The 18,622-nt window shown below is 37.5% G+C and overlaps 1 pseudogene; it reads left to right on the forward strand.

The window, feature by feature from the left end:
* The first annotated feature begins 4,538 nt into the window (after positions 1–4,538).
* LOC107159780 lies at positions 4,539–5,468 on the forward strand (annotated as a pseudogene).
* Positions 5,469–18,622: the final 13,154 nt, after the last annotated feature.

Below are 18,622 nucleotides of genomic sequence, written 5' to 3' on the forward strand. Positions count from 1 at the left end.
ACATGCAGAGACACATGAATGTGCACACATGCAGAGACACAAACACAGAGTTGAACACAGGTGGTCACTGAACTTTATGGTACAGAAAACCAAAGATGCAAATGTCAAAATTTTTGCTGCGTGTCAAGGAGATTAGGAATAGGGATTAAGTTTTAGAAAGATAATTAAAGGTCATAAAAATGTATATCGGGGCTGGATAGGATGCTACAAACCATCTGTCCAAATTACATCTTTAAAATAATTCAGGAACATTTTTACAATATCCTGAAAGATCAGCTTTCAACCTCTGAAAGAGCGGGAAACTTTCAAGTTACAGGAATATCACTTCCTTTTCAGGAAGACTAATTATCTCATGGCTCTCTTTTTAAAGTTTTCTTTACACTGAGCCACAGTCTGCCCTGTTGTGAAATTTACCTGATTGATGGCCTTTTGAGAAGAACAAAGCAAATTTACAGCTTTTCTCATAAGACAGGAGTTTAAACACAGATACAAATGTCATGCTTGATTTTAAATATTCCCCCTTCTAGTCAAAAAACTCAAAAAACACCTCCTGGTTCTCATGCAAGAGAGCAATAGATGTCCTTTTGGTTCAATAGTCCAATTGGTTCAATTGTCCTTTGGTTCTATTTTGTCAAGCAAGCAAGTCTAACCCCAAGAACTTGCATGGTACTCCTAATGCTAACTGATCAGTGCAGAGTCATAGGTACTACACGTTTATTTCAATACAAAGTTGTAGAAGGACAAATCATGAACACAGTGATGTCTGGGATGCAAATGTGAATCATTAGGAAACAATTGTATCAGCCTAACATTATTTCTGTTCTTTACTGGGATGAAAGGTTTAGGCAAGGTGAAAGGAAGTGGATAGTTTCAAACTGTCACCTTCAGTTGAGGAATATGGAAGCCAGTAAAACTTGCCTGTTGTAATTAGTTTTTTCCTCAACATTTGGAGGACTGTCTTTTGGGAGGTTTTTGTTTATTTGGGTGCTCCACAAATAAGTTGTCTCCACTCTCCAGGGTCAAGTCATTCTTGAGTTATGAGATATAGGACTAGGAATGATGTATGGAATCTACAGAGGTCCATCATCAGATTCTGTGTGTGATGGAGCTGGCAACTGTTCATGAAAGACAGAACATACTCCTGATTTCCAGGGAGATTCTCTTTTTATGATTTCCAGGTGTGGGCATAAGATAAGCCTGAGCAACTAAGACCATGAGAAATGCTCTATGAGGTATGGAGAAAGTATCACACTGCAGCCACTGGTTCTTGAATGACAGATGTGTGGCCAATACAAGGAGAGCAAGGTGAGTCATGCTGAACACAGAGTCACTAGCATCCGTCTCAGAAGTTTAATAGAACACTTCATGTGGATATGTATATTGATATTGTAGTTCTGTACCTCAGCCCATTCTCAGAGGGACCCTAGAGATTAGAAAGTAGTACACAGCCTCCAAAGCAAAAGCTCCTGTTCAGGCAGAAGATAGTCAACATGATTGAGCAAGGATAGTGACTTTGAGCTACATAGGATTGGGACTCTTCTTTCACACTTGACTCCAAGGAAATATGGACACCTCCACAACACAATTTATAAATAAACCTGAAATTGCTATAAATCTTCATGCCTTTCTAAGGACCTGTGAAAGAACTGTGCTCATGGGTTCCTACAGGTTCAGGGACATATGGAGCAATTTCATGTGCTAGTCATTTCTCTCAGTACTAAAACTACAAACCTGAACAAGATAGGTCAATCTATGAATCTGTTGCTAATTATGGGGACCACAAACTAGTGAAAAATTTCCAGAAATGAATGAACAAGAAAGAGTGAAAATATATTAAGGACATTGCCAAGAAAATAGTTAATATGATAGATTAAGGAATCAAACACAGAAATTCCCATAAAGGTTCAAACAGGAACCAAGAGATGGAAAAAAAATATAGGTAAAGAAATGAGGCAAGAGCTTCATTAAACTAGTTCTCATTTTGAGATTCTTTATAGGGGAGAGATTAGCAGATGGTGCAAGGATCTGTGCAGAAATGATCTTTAGATTTAAAACTAGAGTGGTGAAGGTTATATATCATGATTTTCATCTAGTCTGAGCTTTCATTTGGTAAATTTCAAAAGTGCTGCCACCTTACACTGAAGTTTTGGCCAGTATCATCCACTCTGTAAAGAAATGACTATCAAGCTTTCAATTGTGGTTTCCTCCATTCTAACTGTTTAACTGAAGTCTCAAAGCTTTCAAAGCTGGGTTCAATTTTCCCTGTTCAGTGTTAACTTATATACTATGGTGTCCACTTATTGCTTTATGACTCTTTGCTTATTGATGTTGAAATCCTTTTGGATTACATTTACAACATTTTTCATGTAACCATCTTCTATGTCTACTTAAGCATACCTATATGTTAGTATAAATATCATTGATAAACACATGAAGCAGGAATAGTTAAAATCCTTTTGCCACTAAATGAGAAAAAGTGCAGATTCTTTCCTGGTGAACAGAAAATAAATATTTCTGGGACATTTATGTGTACCAGGAACAGGACCAGGATGTACAACTTATTCACCAGTTCATTCAAAGATCTTTGCTAAGACCTTCCCCAGGCATTTCATGGAGAAAAGGGGATATAATGATACATGAATTAAGCAGGCCCAGATGTATGGTATGTAAAGATTACTAGTGTAGACAGACAAGTGTTAAAAGCATATATTACATAATTTGGCACTTCAGAATGTATGAGATCCTTTAGTCCAAATCAAAATCTTGTGAAATAAGGATTTGTTTTTGCTTTGCTTTGCTTTTTTACAGTTAAGTGATTGGAGACTCACAGAACTAAAATTTCAGAACAGTTGAAGTGGGAAGTAATAAAGTTGATATGTACGGATCTGACTGCAGACTTTATTAGTTAATTTACTAAGGTGTTCATCCAAATCCCATCATAAGTATGTTGGTCATATTACATGTGTATTAACACTTTGTCTTTATAATTCACATTTTCTCCATCTTTTCCACAAGGGCATGAACCATGGCACCTAAATACTTTACTGGAATCAGTCATCCAGCACTAAAGCACTGTTAATGATCTTTCAGTATAGCAGACTTAATGAAAAGAAAAATGTGTATTTTGGCAAAAACTACTCATGTTGAGCATAAGCTAAGCTTCTATTGTTTAGGGATTTTTTATTTTTCTTTTTTGTTTTTTTTTTTTTTTGGTTTCTGGTAAATTTTCTCATATGGTATTTAGATTTTAACCAAAAGAAACATCAATCTTTCAAGTAAAAAGCAACTGTATGCATATTTCACTGCCATAGTTTATTAAAGTGTGTTGACCATTAATCCTCTGGGTTCCTACAGGAAATAGATCTTCATCACATGTAATGGGAGAGTCAAATGTTTCACTCAGAAAAAGTTCCTTAACATCTAGTGTATATCATGAAAAAAAGTAAAGTGAATTTATCCCTAAGAGAGGACATTAGTATTTTTAAACTGACTGTGTTGTGCACAGGCTTGGAGTAGAATACAAAAAGACATCAAGTGAGTGTGACAAGTGCTAGAAAGAAACTCTGCAAAAAATACTGGACTAGAGAGGAGAGAACAACTCATCCCCGGGAGTGGAAGGATGGTTTTATCACTTAGATAAAAAGTTGGGGATACTCCAAAGATGATGACTCAGCATAAGGAATGTATCTGTTATGAATTATTTTTGCCCTAAAGGGATGCAACTTTACTCTTCCTGGTCCTAAGTGACAGATGGTAGTTGATCATGAGCAAGGATTTCAGGATTGGTGTATTGAAGTTATTCTCTGAACAGAAGAAAAGAGGAGCACCTGAAGCCAATTATTGTTTTTTTGTGGTGCTAGGGATTGAACAGAGGGCCTTGTGCACGTGAGGGAAGTGTTCTACCAACTCAGCTATATCCCCAGCCCCAGAAGCCCAACTTTTGATCTCAGCCTCATAAGTCCTGAACATCAGCCACTGAAAAATCCTACCTACTATACCAAGAAAATGACAAAGAGAACAACATAGAATACTAATGTTATGTTTTTAGACTTTAGATTTTTTTCTCTTGTGGTACTGGGGATCAAACCAAGGGTCTGTGCATTCCAGGGAAGTACTTTACTACTGAGCTACACTCCCAGCAACAAATTAGATTTTTTTTAAAAAGCAATTTTTACCTGAATGCATTGGATTCTTGTCTCAGTAAAGGGAGGCAATACATCATGTATATGTTCAGACAAGGAAGCATCATGTCAAAATGATTAAATAGATAGCCTCAAATCATGGAATAAACAGGCAGTAGGAATAGGGCTCACACAAGGGCCCATCATTCCTAACCTCCACACTACAGAAGAGAAGAGTAGGAATAGAAGACTGAATGGAACTGAACTAAATAGCAAAGTGTAAAATAAAATGTATGATTTAGGAATACATAGGGAATACATGTAGGAATACACAGGGAATGGTGAAAATAATATTTTAATTCACTTTCTTCAGAAGAGGCATCAATCTTTTTCTGTTGTTTGGGCAAGAAAAAGACTATGGGAAGTAAGAATACCAGTATCAAAGATGGCTTCATTTTGGTAGGCTTCTCAGACTGGCCTCAACTGGAACTCATCCTTTTTGCTTTTATTTCAATTTTCTACTCTCTGACCCTCTTTGGCAGCATCAGCATCATTCCTCTCTCAAGACTGGACCCTCGACTACACACACCCATGTACTTCTTCCTCTGCCACCTCTCCTTCCTGGACCTCTGTTTAACCACCAGCACTGTGCCCCAGCTGCTGATCAATCTTTCTGGACTTGACAGGACCATCAGCTATGGTGGGTGTGTGGCCCAGCTCCTCATAACTCTTGCCTTGGGCTCCACTGAGGCCGTGCTCCTGGTGGTGATGGCCTTTGACCGCTATGCTGCTGTGTGTTGACCACTCCACTACACAACCATCATGCACCCTCATTTCTGCTAGGCACTGACTATTGCCTCCTGGGTGGGAGGCCTCATGAACTCTCTGATTCAGACAGGCCTCATGATGGCCATGCCTCTCTGTGGAAATCAGTTGAATCACTTCTTTTGTGAGATGCCTGTATTATTGAAGTTGGCTTGTGAGGATACAGGAGGAACAGAGGCCAAGATGTTTGTGGCCCGAGTCATAATCGTTGTTGTTCCTGCAGCACTGATTCTAGTCTCCTATGCACACATTGCTAAGGCAGTGCTGAGGATCAAGTCAATGGCTGGGTGTGGAAAGGCTTTGGGGACATGTGGCTCCCACCTCCTGGTGGTTTGCCTTTTTTATGGCTCAGCCATCTATGCATACCTCCAACCTACAAGCAGTTATTCTGAGAGTGAGGGAAAATTTGCTGCCCTTTTTTATACTATCATTACCCCTGTGCTCAATCCTCTGATCTATACCCTAAGGAACAAGGATGTGAAGGGGGCTTTCTTGAAGGTACTAGGGAGAAGCAGAGATTGAAGGTAGGAGGGGAAACAAATTACATTTTCCATGGTAACTTGCATTTCCTAAAAACTAGCCTTTTCTTTAGAGGCAGTTGGCCACTAGGGAATAGCCCTCTTGAGTCCTCAGAATTTCACTATATTCCTTCTTGGGAAGTTGGAAGTAGGAATCTCTAATACAGTGTTTTTATGATTATTGTTCAGGAGGGAGTAAGTCTTCTCTTGTATCACCATGGTCCAAAAGAATGAGCTTGAGAAGAGGGTACGTTTTGCATATGTGGACAATAGGGATGAAGTCTGTACATGTCTGAAAGCCAGGGAAGACTAATTCAAAGTGGTAACCCCTTTTTCCAAAGAGCCTGATTCCCATTGTTGTCAGCATCTCCCAGTGTGCCTAAATGGGAAAGCCATAAGTTCACTTCTAGTTTTTTTATTAAATTCTGGCCCTGACCACCCTCCCACACAAGTCAGACCTATTTCCACCTTCTCAAACAATAGTTATTCCTCTAGTCTTCTAGTCATAACAGTTGTTAGCAAATAAGGGGTCATGCTCAGAGGCCCTATTCTGAGCAGATAGGGTTTCAAAGCGAATGTCATTTACATACTGAAGGAAAAAGGCAAAATATGTAACATGACATTGAATAAAGAAAAGAATAAAAGCCTTATTGAGAAACTAATGTGACTCCATTTTAAAAAATAAATAAATAACAGCAGCTTCTACCTCAAGGCCTGTCCTAAGGAAGTGGGCATGACCCTTGTCCTTGGAAAAACCCTGAGAGCACTCCTAAGCACGTACCCACCCTGCTGAGTTGTTTGTCAGTAAATAACAGGAGAGGTCTGTGGTGCCAGATATCCCTGACTCAGTTAGACTAGGTGAGGACCCATAGCAACCCCCCCTAGCAACCTCCAATCAGCATGAGACAGGGAAAATACCTGGAATACCAGATGACCCCCAAGTAGTTTATGGTGGTTGGTAACATGTTGGGAAACCATGTAGTTTAGCATGTACACCCCTCTTGGCCTAAACCAATCAGTTCAAAGGAATCCCCCTCTTGTACTAACCAATCACCCCTACCCAACTTGTTCCCGCCATTGAATGTGTTAATCAATGTTAAGAGTTGTTGTTTGATTTTTCTGCGGTATGGAATGATTTGCTGTATGATGTTGTATCCCCCAAAAACCTATAAAATCTCATTGAACAAAGGACCTGGACTCACTCCCTGGGACCTCTGCATCAGAATGGTTGTGAGTCCAGGCTCGAGCTTGTAATAAAGACTCTTGTGTGCTTGCATCGGATTCGGCTCCTGGAGGTCTATGGGGGTCCCAAGAATCTGGCATAACATTATTACTTGCACCAAGTATGTTAGTCATGACATCTTTCTAGGCCAGGAGCAAAAGGACAGTCAGTATAGGTAACAAATGAATGGGTCAGGAACTTGGGACTGATTCAAGAGGAAATAAAAAGCTAATACCTCCATAGCATACCACAACCTCCAACCTGTTGCCAAGGTTACCTACCTCCAGGGAACTGTTCCTCCCTGCAAGGAGGTGTTAATGAATGCCCACTGGGCTGCTCCCTTCCTGCCTGTACCCCTGGGAGGCTTTTCTTGGTCCACTTTTTGGTCATGTAGGCAAGATAAGAGGAGGAGGGAGCATGAGAAGAAAGGAAAACTAAAATGTATAAAAAGGGGGGGACGCCCCTACTCCCTTGGGCAACAACTAGGAACCCCCGCCCCCATGGCAGAGCCTCTGTCCGTGTGTGTGTGTGAGTGTGTGTGTGTGTGTGTGTGTGTGTGTGTGTTTTCTATCCTTTAAATAAAACTCTTTGCTCTTGCCTCAACATTTCTGGAGGGCTCAGTCTTCAACACTGGAAGAAGAGGACTTGAACCCAATTCTCAACATCAGTATCATCATAAAGATAGAAAGAAAACAGAACAAAAGAGAGAAGTACCTGTAGTAACAGTTGTCCACTTCATACTGTGTATGTAGCCCTGGCTGCTCTGCCACTGAGGCTTAGTTTAAATGGGTATGTTTTCTTTTCCTCTTCCCTCTCTCTCTATCCCTAACCTCAAGGGAAACAGGATTACCTTTTTCCTATCCTAGGCCTGAGTTATCTGTCTTTGAACACACAACACTGGAGCCAAGTAATTTAAATAATCTACTCAAATTCTGTCCTCAGTACTTCTTTAAATCTTCACTCCCTCTCCATGGTCCCCATCCTCTACTGTAATGGTCATCCTTATATTTTTTTTCTTTATTTGGGATTCAAGGATTGAATCCCAAGGATGCTTAGCCACTGAGCCACAACCCCAGCCACTTTTTAATTTTTTTTATTTTGAGGCTAGTGTATAGGTCAGTTTTCTGTAGAACAACTGAATCAACAGGAAGTGTGATTATAATCAGGGAATTTATTATACTGGCTGGATAGTTCACAATGGCCATCTGTAGGTTGGAGAGCTACACAGTCCAAGATGCCTCAAAGCAAGAGGGATCAATGATGCTACCCAAGTTGGAGGCCAAAGGCTTCTGGAAACTCTCTGGAGAATCACTGGTACAGTCCCCTGTGGAAGAGTGAAGAAGCAAGAGTCTGATATCCTCAGGTGACCACAGCAGCAATCAAGAACCTGTTCAAGAAGATTGGAGCTTGCATCTGCTGCTGCTTCCTTGTTCTCCCAACCTTTATGCCATTCAAGCCTCCAGCGTATTGGTGCTACCCACACCTAGGGAGGGTTTCCACTTCAGTTCACTACCCCATGTCCCAATCATTCCTAGGTATACCCTCACTGACCCACCTAGAAGCCTCTTAATCTTTGGCATCTCTTAATTCAATCAATCAAGTTGACAATTCAAATTAACCATTACAGCAGGTTTTTGCTAAATTGCTTAGGGCCTCACTAAGTTGCTGGGGCTGCCATTGAACTTGTGATCCTCCTACCTCAGCCTCCCAGCCACTAGGATTACAGATGTGCACCACAGCACCCAGCAATTTATTCGTTTTCAAATTCCCATCTTATACCTAAGGGTGAAATACACTGTGGTATAGTCATATATGTATATGGCATAATTTATTCAATTTCATGTCACAATTTCTACCTTTTTCCCTGGATACTTACTTCCCCTTTATCCCCTTCTTTTATTATATTGGTCTCCTTTTTGTTTTCATGGGATTCCTCCCTTTTCACCTTTGTTTTACTCTGGCCTTCACATCCGAGAAAAAGTATTCAACACTTGACTTTCTGAGTCCTGCTTATTTAGCCTAATGTTTTCCAGTTCCATTCATTTACCAGCAAATGCCATAAATCCATTCTTCCTCAAGGCAGAGTAAAGCACCATTGTGTATGTATAACCCATATACACCATGTTCATTCATCTGTTGACAGGCACCTAGGCTCATCTCATAACTTGATTACTGTGTATAGTGCTGTTCTAAATATTGTTGTGGCTGTATCCTTACACTATGCTGATTTTAATTCTTTTGGATAAATACTGAAGAGTAGAATATCTAGGTCATAAGAATGGTTCCATTTTAGACTTTTGAGGAATCTCCGTACTGGTTTCCAAAATGATTGTACTAATTTGCAGTCTCAAAAACAACATATAATTTGCCTTTTCCCCCACAAACTCACCAACATTTATTATTGTTTGTATTCTTGATTACTGCTATGCTAACAAGAGCAAGATGATATCTCAGTGTAATTTTTATTTACATTTTCCTTATTGCTAGGGATGTTAGACATTTTTCATATATTTTTTTACCCATTTGTATATCTTCTTTTGAGAAATACCTGTTTGGGTATTTTGCCCAATTATTAATTAGATTATTAGGGTTTTTATTAATTATTAATTAGATTATTGTGTGTCTGTGGGTGTGTGTGGGTGTGTGTGCATGTGTGTGTGTGTGTTATGCTTTTTAATTCTTTAGATATTCTGGATTCTAGTCCAGAGGAGTAGCTGAAAAACATTTCTGGATTCTAATCACAGGGCTAGCTGGAAAATATTTTCTGCCACTCTGTAGGCTTTCTTTGCACACTTATATTCTTTGCTGTGCAGAGGGAGTTGATTTTTTCCATTTGATGCTATTCCACTTATTATTCCTTGGATTTATTTCTTGAAGTTTAGGGTCTTATGGAAGTAAGTGTCTGTGTCAGTTTGTTGGAGTGTTGTATGTGTGTTTTCTTCTAGAGGTACAAAGTTTCTGGCCTAATTCCTAGGTCTTTAATCCACTTTGAGTTGACTTCTGTGAAGGATGAAACATAGCAATCTTGCTTCATTCTTCTACATATGAGATACACAGTACCCAAGATCATTTGTTTAAAATCTGTCTTTTTCCCAACATATGTTTTTTCACAGCTTTGTCAAGGATCAGATGACTCTATCTACGTGGGTTTTTCTCTGTGTCTTTTATTCTATTCCACTGGTCTTGAAGTCTATTTTGGTGCCAACATGCTGTTTTTGTAACCACAGTTCTGTAATATAATTTGAGATCCAGTACAGTGATGCCTCCCAAATCAATCTTCTTGTTCAGTGTTGTTTTGGCTATTTGGGGTCTTTTCTTTTCTCTCAAATAAAATTTAGGACTTTCTAGTTCTATGAAAAATGTAATTGAAATTTTGATGCTATTACATTGAATCTGGATATTGCTTTTTGTAATATGGCCATTTTGACTATAAATTCTGTGTATCCAAGAACATGGGAGATCTTTCCATTTTAAATATCTTCTATTTATTTCTTCCGTTTTCTATAGTTTTCATTGTAGAGGTCTTTCACCTTGGGTAGATTTATTCCTAAGTATTTTTTGAGGTGACTGTGAATGAGATAACTATCCAGATTTCTTTTTCAATAGATTCATTTCTGGAGCCTAATTTTTGATTTATTGATTTTGGTATGTTGATCTTGCATCCTGATATTTTGCTCAATGTCTTTCAGCTTCAGAGGACTTCTAGTGAGGTTTGTGGGTCTTTTAGATACAGAATCATGTCATTGACAAATAAAGATAATTTGATTTATTTTCCTATTTGTATCCCTTTAATTTCCTTCTCTATCCTGTTTGCTCTGCATAGTTTTAAGAACTATGTTGAATCTCAGTGGTGAGAGTGCACATCCTTGCCTTGTTCCTAATTTTAGAAGAAATGTTTTCAATTGTTATTTATCCTATATGCTATTGAGTTTGGGTTTGTCATATATGATCTTTATAATATTGAGATAAATTTCTTCTATCCCTATCTTTGCCAGAATTCTTCATATAAGTGGATGCTGAATTTTGTTAAAAACTTTCTGCATCTATTATGTTGATTCTGTGATTCTTATTCTTAGTTTATCTATGTAGTTAATTACATTTACTGATTGGTGTATGTTGAAATATCCTTGTTTCCCTCAGGTAAAATCCACTTGATCATGGTACACTATATTTATAAAATGTTTTAAATATGCTTTGCTTATACATCTCTGTCCATCAGGGATACTGGTCTGAAATTTATTTTTCTTGATTTGTCTTTGTCTGGTTTTGATATCGTGTATACACTGGTTTCTAGAATAAATTTGGCTGTGTTCCTTCTTTTTGTATTCCATGGAATATTTTGAGTAGGATCAAAACCAGTGCTTTTTTAAAGATCTGGAAGAACTTGACTGAGAATCCATCTGACCCTGAACTTTTCTTGTTGGAAGACTTTTAATTGCTGCTTCAATTTAATTGCGTCTAATTGCTTTGTTCAAATTTTCTATAAGCTTGTTGTTCATTTTTCGTAGGTCATATGTGTCTAGAAATTTGTCAGTATCTTCTAAATTTTCCAATTTATTATAGTATACATTTGAAAATTGTTGCTAATGATCTTTGGGTTTCATATAAGTCTGTGGTGATATCTTCTCTCTCATCTCTAATATTGTTGATTTGGGTCTTCTCTAGCTTTCTTTTTGTTAGTTTGGCTAAGGATTTATCAGGTTTGTTTACTTTTCAATGAAACTACTCTTTGTTGCATGAATCCTTTGTATTTTTTTATTCTGAATTTTATTATTTTAAACTCTGACCTTAATTATTTCCTGTCTTCTGCTGATTTTAAGATAAGTTATTTCTCTCTTTCTAAGTCCTTAAACTATTGGAATATTTTTGTATTTTTTATGGAGGCAATCAATGCTGTGAACTGCCCTCTTAGAACTGTCCCAGAGATTTTGATGTTGTATCTGTTTTCATTTGTCTATGGAGATTTTTATTTCCTCCTGATTTCTTCTATGACCCTTCCTCATTCAAAAGTGTATTATTCCCTAGTCTATCCTTTCTCCCTTCCTGGATAGGTAAGGAATCAGTGGAATGAATCTGACCTACCCAACTCTCCTATGTACATATAGGAATATACCACAGTGACTCTTATCATCATGTATATCCACAAGACACTAATTTTAAAAATCTATATGTAAATAACAGAAAGGTCAGTAGAGTAGAGGGAAGGAAACGGGGGAAGGAGAATGAGAGGTGAAGAGGAAGTACTGGGGACTGAATTACAACAAATTATATGCCATGCTTTTATTATTATGTCAAAATGAATCCTAATGTTATGGATAAGTAAAAATAACCCATAAAAACAATTTAAACTTCCAGGTGTAAAAATGATTTCTGTGTTTTATCTTGTTGATTTCTAATTTCATTCCATTATAATCTAATAGGATACAAGAAATTATGTCTAATTTTTTATTTGTTAATATATTCTATGTGCATTTTATTAAAATATGTATTTTATAGGAGGCTCCCTGTGAAACTGAGAAGAAAGTAAATTCAGTTGTTGATGAATAAAACATTCTATAGATGTCTGATAAATCCATTTGATTAATGGTATCTTTTAGTTCTGAAGAGTCTTTCTTAGTCTCATCTATTGTTGGAAAGAACAATAGATTAGACTAAAATCATCCAGTATTATTTTTTTGTGATCTATCAAATTATATATATAGAAGAGTGCTTGCCTTGCAAGGGTGAGGCCTTGGGTTTGATCCTTGGCACCACATAAGAAATAAACAAAGATATTGTGTCCATCTACAACTAAAAAAATATTTTAAATAAAAAATTTGTTTTATATATGTAGGAGTACTAATGTTTAGGGTATAAATATTTACAATTATTGTATATTATTCTTGAATAATCCCCTTAAACAGTAATAATGTCCTTATTTGTCTCTTGGTCAATCTCAGCTTGAAATCTACTTTGTATGCTATAAGAGTAGCTACCCCTGCTTGCATCTGGTGTCCATTTGCAGGTCATATATTTTCCCATCCTGTTACCTTTACCCTGTGTCATCTTTGCATCTAAGATGAGTTTCTTGTAAACCACCCATGGTTGGGTCTTGTTTTCTAATCCAATCTACCAGTCTACATCTTTTGATTGGAGAGTTTAGACCATTTACATTGTTAAGATTGTTTTAATTTCCTCCCATTTTAATTTATTGCTAATGCTTAATTAAGAATGATTCTCCTTTAATTATTCTCCTTTAATTAATTATTCTCTTTTGATTCTTCTTGTGAGATTCACTAATACACTTGCTCTCTTATTTATTTTTCATTTCTTCTGCATGAAATATTTCACTGAGTGTGCTCTATAGTACTGCTTTACTTGGTGATTATAAATTCTTTTAACTTCTACTTATCTTGAATTCTAAAGGATAGATTTCTTGGTAAACAATATAAGTTGACACCCATTGTCTTTTGTGGCTTGGTGTACATTATTCCAAACTCTCCCAGCTCTTAATGTCTGGACTGAGAAATCAGTACAAATTCAAGTTGGCTTACTTCTAAATTTGACTTGCTGTTTTTCTCTGGTTGCTTATAAAATTTTATCTTGTCCTGTTTAATAGACATGTTAATTAAGATGTGCCTTGGAGGAAATTTTTTTTATGCTGTCTGGAGTTCTAAATGTCTCTTGTATGAGTGTGATAGCATTTCAGATACCTGGGACTCAAGCAGCAGGAATACTGCTTCTCCCTGAGGTAGACAAAAAAATAATTTTATTGATAGTCAATTTTGTACAGAGACTCTTAGAAAAAGAAAAGTTTGGGCATATGAAGCAAGGAAAGGGTACAAAATTAGAGATAAGCTGCTCACTGGAGCAGTGAAATTAGCACACAGGGATGGAAAAAGCTGAGAAATACTATGAAGAGACTGGAGAGGCTGCCTGCCCTAGCCAATTCACTGTTCAACTCATTAAATGGTCCACAAAGGACAGACTGAGTTTACCTATTATCCACAGGAAATCAAATCTGGAGTCATCGTGAGACTACCCCACAGCAATGCCCACAGAAACTGGGAACTAAGATCTGGTCTGCAGCTGGGTCCAGGAGATCATATCTGAGCCCCCAAAGGCTTACATGAGTCTAGCAAAAAAAGGGGAAATTGAAACACAGAGAGCAATTAGTCTGGGTAAATACAAGCTGGAGAGACCAGGAAGAACCCGGTTCCCTTCACCTCTTTGACTCCAATAGCTCACAGGTATAGTGTCTTAGCAATTTGAACAGATGGGTGGCTCAAGAAGCATATTGATTCAACACCACCAAACAATTTGCAATGCAATAAAATACCTGGATCCTTATTCAATTCATGATTCAAGAAGAAATAAAAGATACAGGAGAGACAAGATGGTGAATTAGTGGGAAGTGGCTTTTCTCACAGCTCCATCACAAGTATTTAAAGAACAAGAAACTACTTCTCTATGAGGCAAGTGAAAAAAGCACTCCACTGATACTCAGTATTAACAGAGAGCCTTGAAGACTGGTAAATTTGGGGTACCTTAGACAAGGATATAAAACGGAATTGGAGCTGAGCTCCTGGTGAGAACAGGGGAAATTAGTACACGAGGTTGTAAAAGACTGAAAATTGCTGGAAAAGTCTTGATAATCCCAGGATCAGAGGGGCACCCTGTCCTCAATCTATTCAGCTCATAACACTGCTGCACAAAAGTCACAGTGGGTCTGCCTGCTGTGCACAGGGAGCCCAAGCTGGAGACATTCTTGTACCTCCATGCTGCAGTGCTGCCAACTCAGACTGTGAACTTAGATCTGTGAGTTTGGAGCTGAGTCCAGTACAGGAATCCATCAGACATCAGCCATGAGGTCGAAACTCAGCCTAGCAAATCAGGAGAGTCTCTGGCAAGCAGTTCCTTTTCCCTAGGGCTAATACTGGTTGGAGAGGCCAGAAAGGGCCTGTCTCCCTGCCCTCCCTAGGACCAAACATTGTGCAAGCCTGTGGCAGTGGCTTGAGAACTTGAATGGACAGAGTAGCAGAGTTTGGACGGACAGTCCTTGGAAGGACAGAAAGGGCAGTATCTGCAAACAAGAGAACTGGCAAAGGACTGAATTTCCCTGCCTATGAGTGGAGCCCTAAAGGGAATAGAGGGTTACAGTCTTAGAGTAACTGATTCATTAATTTCTGATAACTCCCTATGCAAGAAAACATCTGGGGCAATATTTGACCTACTCCCTGCCTCTGGGAGCTTCACTTCCAGAAAATCATCCCTGTTATGGTTTGGACATGAAGTGTTCCTCAAATGCTCACCTGTGAGACAATGCAATAAGTTCAGAGAAGAAATGATTGTGAATTAATCTCCTGGTAGGGATTAACTGAGTGGTAACTGAAGTATTAAGGTGTGGCTGGAGGGGGTGTAAATTGAGGATTTGGCTTGGGGTATAACTATATATCTGGCAAGTGGAGATATCTCTCTCTCTCTCTCTCTCTCTCTCTCTCTCTCTCTCTCTCTCCCCTTCTCTCTCTCTCTCTTTCTCTCTTTCTGCTTTCAGATTATCCTGTGAGCCACCTCCTTCTTCCATACTTTTCTGCTGTGTATGGATTAAGACATCTGAAATCATGAGCTCTTAAGTAAATTTTTCCCCCTCTTCAGTTGTGTTCGTATGGGCATTTAGTCACAGCAACAAAAAAGCTCACTAAAACAATCTCATAGAACACAGGGGCAATGATACCCTGGGAATGGAGCCAACTGTGTCTCCACAGCTCCCCACAAATATTCTCTGAGATGTGAAGCTGAGAAATAAAAGACAATTTGGCACAGAGAGCAAGCACATACTCTCATTGCCTATACCTATACATTGCTTTTGTTTTTGTTTTTGTTTTGGAATGTGTCCTGATTGATATATACTTAACATTTATACACATACATGGTGATTCTGGTTTCTCATTTCAAGTCTTTCTTGAAGGTAGTTACTTTTCCTTACTCTGTATTTGGAGGTTTAGGGTTTTTGATTGGTATATTTTTGATTGATTTTGTATTGTCTGTTTCAAAGCTCAGTTTCCCTTCGTTATTTCTCTCTTTTCTCTTGCTAACAACCAAACTCTATTGTTCTCTCTTTCATCTTCCTTCAGTTCTTTTACTTCTATTTTTCTCCTCATCCCTCATAAACAACACATCCTATACCACCTTTGCTTTTGCCCTACTTACCTCCTGAATCTACAAACCCTTTTTTACACTCATCTCTTCTTTTTTCCAAAAGAAAATAAAAATTTAGTAAAGAGCAACACCAATAGTCTAGACCACTTGGAAGATTTTCAGGCAACAAATATGAAGTGCATGATCTTGAAAATAAAGTTAATCATGGAGAAAAGTGTTAAGAGACCATGAATAGAATTTTCAAGACATATGGAATATCATTAAAAGGCCAAACTCAAGATTCATAGGGGTAGATGAAGCCTCGGAGATACAAACCAAAGGAATGCACAATCTTTTCAATGAAATAGTAACAGACAATTTCCCAAATCTTAAGAAAGAAATAGAAAATCATATGCAGGAGGCATACAGCAATTCAAGTATACAAAATTACAACAATCCCACTTCTAGACACATTATTCTGAAAATACAGAATAAGGATAGAAATTTAGAAATGTCTAGAGAACAGCAACTGATCACATTTGGAGGTAAAAACAATCTAGACCTAAGATTATTTTTCAACCCAAACCCTAATAGCTAGGAAGCCTTCAAATAATGTTTTCTAAGCTCTAAAAGAAAATGGATGCCAACCAAGAGCTTGCAAATACTTTTTCAGCAAAATTAAGCTTTAGATCTGAAGATGAAGTGAAAAAAATGAACAAAAGTTAAAAGAATTCATCAATATAGAGCTAGCATTATAAAGTACATGCAATAAAATATTTGATGAAGAAGAAATGGAGAATACAAATAAAAACTGGCAGAATATACTAAAATAGAAGAATAGCATATCAAAGGAGAATCAACTTCCACTTAAAAACTAGAAGTAAATCAAAATGACAGGGAATAAAAATCATCTCTCAATAATAACAGTAAATGTCAATGGACTCAGCTCATCAATCAAAAGACATAGGCTAGCAGATTGGATTAAAAACAAGACCCAACAATATGTTCTCTCCAAGAGATCCACCTTATACACAAAGATATCTACAAATTGAAAATGAAAGGGACTAAAAAAAACCTTATCATTCACATGGATCTTGTAAATAAGCAAGTCTTTCTAATCTCATATCAGATAAAGTGAACTTTAAGCCACAGCTAATCAGAAGAGATAAAGAAGGTCATTTCTTACTGCTTAAGGGCGTCATACACCAGCAAGGAATAACAGTCACAAATATTTGTGCCCCAAATACCTGATATATGGAGCAACTACATACCCTTCTCATTATCAAGAATCAAATAGGAGGGGAGGGGAGGGGGGATAGTAGAGGATAGGAAGGGTAGCAGAATACAACAGACACTAGTATGGCAATATGTAAATCAATGGATGTGTAACTGATGTGATTCTGCAATCTGAATACGGGGTAAAAATGGGAGTTCATAACCCACTTGAATCAAAGTGTGAAATATGATATATCAAGATCTATGTAATGTTTTGAACAACCAACAATAAAAATTTAAAAAAAAAAGAAAGTAAAAAAAAAAGAATCAAATAGACCACAGCAAAATAATACTTTAGATTAGGTAGCGGGGAGTGAAGGGAAGGGAGTGCACGTGAAGGTAGGAAGGACAATAGAATGAATCAAGCATTTTTGCCCTGTGTACATACATGGCTACATGACTGGTGTGATGCTGCATCCTGTACAACCAGAACAATGAGAAATTGTACTCCACTTATGGAACTACAGAACCAAAGGAAATACAATTAATAATCTAGATTGAATAGAAATATATAGAATATTTTATCCAAAAAAGACTGAATACAACTTTTTCTCAGCAGCAACTGGAACATTTTCTAAAACAATCAACATTTTAGGACACAAAGAAAATCCTAGCAAACACAAAAAACCTATATAGGGCGGGGATATAGTTCATTTGGTAGAGTGCTGGCCTTGCATGCAAGAGGCCCTGTGTTCAATCCCCACATAAATATAAAATATCCTGTATTATATCAGATCCTAATGGAATAAAATTAGAAGTCAATTACAACACAAAACGCAGAAACTATTCTACATCTAGAGACTAAAAAATGCACTCTTGCATGATAAAAGGAGAGCAAAAGAAATCAGGGATGAAATTAAACAATAACCTAGAAGTAAATGAGAATAGTGATGTGATATTCCAAAATCCCCCTCAGAACACAGTTCTGAGAGGAAAGTTCATAACATTGAGAGGAAAGTTCATAGCATTCATTAAAAGAATAGAAAGTCACCAAATAAATAATCTAACATTACATCTCAAGGAACTAGAGAAAGAAGAGCAAGTCAACACCAAAATCAATGGAAGACATGGAATAATTAAAATCAGAGTCAAACTCACTGAAATTGAGGAATTTAAAAAACTCAAAATATTAAGGAATCAAAAGGTTGATTCCTCAACTCAAAGTGGATCAAAGACTTAGACACTAGAAGAGATATCTGGACCTACTAGAAGAAAATGTAGGCCCAAATATTCACCATGTTGGCTTAGGCCATGACTTCCTTAATATGACTGCTAAAGCGCAAGAGATAAAATTAAGAATCAATGAATGGGATGGTATGAAACTAAAATGATTCTTCTCAGCAAGGCAAACAACCAAAACATAAAGAGAGAGCCTGCAGTTGGCTATATGGGAGGATATACAAAGAACTCAAAAAATGTAACACCAACAAAACAAATAACCCAATCAATAAATGGACTAAGAAATTTAACAGACACTTCACAGAAGAAGAAATACAATTGATCAGTAAACATATAAAAAAGTCTTTCATCTCTATCAATTAGAG

This window comes from Marmota marmota, unplaced genomic scaffold (genome assembly GCF_001458135.2).
Source record: "Marmota marmota marmota unplaced genomic scaffold, marMar, whole genome shotgun sequence".
Classification (NCBI taxonomy): domain Eukaryota; kingdom Metazoa; phylum Chordata; class Mammalia; order Rodentia; family Sciuridae; genus Marmota; species Marmota marmota.